Here is a 4,025-nt window from a genome sequence, read left to right on the forward strand (position 1 = left end):
GTTTCTGTAGGTCCTTTTCTTCTCTTTTGTTTCCCACTTAGAGAAGTTCCTTTAGCATTTGTTGTAGAGCTGGTTTGGTGGTGCTGAATTCTCTTAGCTTTTGCTTGTCTGTAAAGCTTTTGATTTCTCCATCGAATCTGAATGAGATTCTTGCCAGGTAGAGTAATCTTGGCTTCCCTTTCATCACTTTAAATATATCGTGCCACTCCCTTCTGGCTGGTAGAGTTTCTGCTGAGAAATCAGCTGTTAATGTTATGGGAGTTCCCTTGTATGTTATTTGTTGTTTTTCCCTTGTTGCTTTCATTAATTTTTGTTTGTCTTTAATTTTTGTCAATTTGATTACTATGTGTCTCGGCATGTTTCTCCTTGGGTTTATCCTGCCTGGGACTCTCTGTGCTTCCTGGACTCGGGTGGCTATTTTGTTTCCCATGTTAGGGAAGTTTTCGACTATAATTTCTTCAATTATTTTCTCGGGTCCTTTCTCTCTCTCTTCTCCTTCTGGGACCCCTATAATGCGAATGTTGTTGCATTTAATGTTGTCCCAGAGGTCTCTTAGGCTGTCTTCATTTATTTTCATTCTTTTTTCTTTATTCTGTTCCACGGCAGTGAATTTCACCATTCTGTCTTCCAGGTCACTTATCCGTTTTTCTGCCTCAATTATTCTGATATTGGTTCCTTCTAGTGTATTTTTCATTTCAGTTATTGTATTGTTCATCTCTGTTTGTTATTTAATTCTTCTAGGTGTTTGTTCTTTAATTCTTCTAAGTCTTTGTTAAACATTTCTTGCATCTTCTCGATCTTTGCTTCCATTCTTTTTCTGAGGTCCTGGATCATCTTCACTGTCATTCTTCTGAATTCTTTTTCTGGAAGGTTTTCTATCTCCACTTTATTTAGTTGTTTTTCTGGTGTTTTATCTTGTTCCTTCATCTGGTACATAGCCCTCTGCCTTTTCATCTTGTCTGCCTTTCTGTGATTGTGTTTTTTGTTCCACAGGCTGCAGGATTGTAGTTCTTCTTGCTTCTGCTGTCTGCCCTTTGCAATTCTATATTTTTTAATTCAACATTATACAGTGAGCATTCCACCATATCACTAAATATTCATTTAAAGACACAACTTCAATGGCTGCAAATTAGTTCATTGTAGGAGTAATTCTTTGGTTTATATAACTACTCACCTTTTAAACATTTAGATAACAATTTCTTCCTCTTACAGAAAATGCTGTGATGAAGTACAAAGTGTTTCTAAACCAAAGCATTTTTTGATTTATTTTCTTCATGGTAGGTTTTTTTTTTTTTTTTTTTTTTTTTTTTTTTTGCGGTATGTGGGCCTCTCACTGTTGTGGCCTCTCCCGTTGCGGAGCACAGGCTCCGGACGCGCAGGCTCAGTGGCCATGGCTCACGGGCCTAGCTGCTCCGCGGCATGTGGGATCTTCCAGGACCGGGGCACGAACCCGTGTCCCCTGCATCGGCAGGCAGACTCTCAACCACTGCACCACCAGGGAAGCCCTTCATGGTAGTTTTAGTGGGTTAATCAGTCCTTTTGTTGCTAGAGCAGCTAAAATCTTTAAGGATAAAATAAAAGCTTTTAACTTATTTCAATTTTTTGATACTCTTCATGTTAATTTGTCTTAGTCCTTTCCCTGGCTCTATAGGGTTCTAGTAGGGAAATGTAACACAATTTAGCAATCCATTCTACAGTAGATGGGCACTTGGATTGTCTCAAATATTTGCTCTTGTAAACAGGGCTGCTGTGTGTGTGTTGCTGTTTACTAGTAGGAGAGCTTCCTGACAGCTCCAGCTCTTTTAGCTCCAACCACCAATAGCCAGTTATGTGACTGAACAAGTTATATCACCTTTCTGAGTCTCAACTTACATCAACTACAAAATGGAGCCAACAGAGGTAATAACATTTATTGAAGGCTTATGACAAAGCAGTGACCGCTGTAAGGACTTTACGTGAATTACCTCATTTAATGCTCACAACATCTCTATTGAATATATACCACCATTACTTCCACTTCACAGATAATTAAGCTGAGGTAGAGAGAGATTAATTACCCAAACTACAATCAATAAGTGGGCAAGACACAATTCAGACTTACAGACTCTGCCCCCAGAGCCTGCCCCCTACTTGCTTTCTCTCTGCTCATCCTTTATGCTGAACCATTTTACAGTTGTAGACATCTTGACATTTCACTCCCAAATACTTCAGGATTACCATACCTAAGAAAAGCAACACTTATTTAATATCATCTAACATACAGTCACATGACACACAGTCATATAACATCCACATAATGTAAGTATAATGTGCTTAGGACGTAGTTTTACATCCTCATCAACACTTGGTATTGTCAGACTACAGAGTTTTGCTGCTCTGAAGGGGTGTTGAAATGGTGTCTCACTGTGGTTTTAATTTGCATTTTCCTGATTATTTATGAGGTTGAACTTATGAGACCATTCATTTTCCCCTCTGTTATGTGAAAATGCCTGTTCATTTCTTTTACGCATTTTAAAAAAAATCGGTTTGTCTGAAAAGCTTTTCTTTTTACGATGGAAACTGGCATCACAAATTCCTACTGTAAGTTCAAGTTACTCAGTGGCTCAGCATCACAAATAAATGGCCCATGGAGAATGAAGCTGGAAATAGAGGAATGCTTTCCTAAAAGTGATTACTTGGAAATTTGGATCTCAAAGGTAGAAATGAGGCATACAGCTTCATGCTGAATAGCAAAATATACCAATACTTATAAAATTTCCCAAGATAAGTAACAGAAATAGCAGCAGTGCTATATTTAAGTAAGAGAGATGAGTTGAATTCTGTGTCCTATTTCCCACCTGTCCTATTTCCAGGCGTTGAAATCTAAGTTATGAGGATGCTTGCAGGAATGAGCTCCAGCCTTTGTGATTGTCCTTCAGACGATGAGTGGACTTCAGTCATTAGTGGTCCAAGTCACTCCATTTTCACCAGGACTGAGGCACGGAAAATCAATAGTAGGATCATTTAATAATGCTTCAAAGACTTGAAAAAAGCCTGTGAAGAGAGGTTTAAACCCAAATAAAGAAACTCCAGAGTAAGGTGTTCCTGTACTTGTTCTTATTTTCCTTTGACTTAAAGAGAACCATTTGTAGCTCTGTATCCTCGTTTCTAGCATGGAATTCAGCCTAGACTGTTAATCCAGATTGTTCCCGATAGGAAATAAGATAAGGTATATCAGCTTATTCATGTGGCAGTATAATAAAATATGAAAAGAATATAAAGTATGATTAATCATTTTTCAGCATACGAATGTTAAGATTTGTACTTTAAAGTACAAATCACTTTACAGTGATTTATAGCATTTTCTGTTTCTTATCTAAATGACTATGGAAAATCGAACTATTCTTATAGATGGGGTAAAATGTACTATTTACTACACTGTATCTCATTATCTTCAAGTCTTGGGTACTATTTCTAAAATTGCAAATGTAAGATTTGGAAATAGAAGCTATTGTGTTTCATTGCTATTGGCTTCATCCAGAAAATAATTTTCCTTTAAAAGTGATTTTATGCTGTACCTTGATTGGGATGGGAGCATAATTTTATCAAAATTAACAGAATTAATTTAAAATATGTGCATTTCATAATATATGAATTATACCTCAATGAAAAAAGGAGAATTGTTGGGGAAATGACATTTCAGAGTCATCCTTCTGGCTGGGGTGGCAGAGATTATATCACCTGGTAGTCCTCAAAGTATTCATGGGACCCTCCAAGAAGCAGTGAAGGGTCTGCAGGACTGACCCAGGATGTCATGTCTGGTGGTCTTGGTGTCTGGGTGAAAGTCTCTGCCATCACTGTGAGAAAAGACAAAAGGGCAGGGCCTGTATTTTTAGCTGCCATAAACTTAACAATAAAACCCATGAACAAATGTTCCCACTGATACTGTCCCCATGGCCAGCTTGAATTGGAAGAGATGTAATTAGACCCCACTTTCTCTCTACTCTGGCTGAGGTAAGGGAGGCCAGCTGTCTGGAAAATTGTAG

General features: G+C 38.0%; 1 long non-coding RNA gene across 1 annotated transcript; it reads right to left on the reverse strand.

The window, feature by feature from the left end:
- Positions 1-2,089: 2,089 nt before the first annotated feature.
- LOC132437219 (uncharacterized) lies at positions 2,090-3,800 on the reverse strand. Its single transcript, XR_009521975.1, has 3 exons — positions 3,721-3,800; positions 2,838-3,033; positions 2,090-2,222 (listed from the first exon to the last, which is right to left on the reverse strand). It is a non-coding gene; the product is annotated as an uncharacterized lncRNA (long non-coding RNA).
- Between the last annotated feature and the right edge of the window lie 225 nt (positions 3,801-4,025).

The sequence above is a fragment of the Delphinus delphis genome, chromosome 14 (assembly GCF_949987515.2).
Source record: "Delphinus delphis chromosome 14, mDelDel1.2, whole genome shotgun sequence".
NCBI lineage: Eukaryota > Metazoa > Chordata > Mammalia > Artiodactyla > Delphinidae > Delphinus > Delphinus delphis.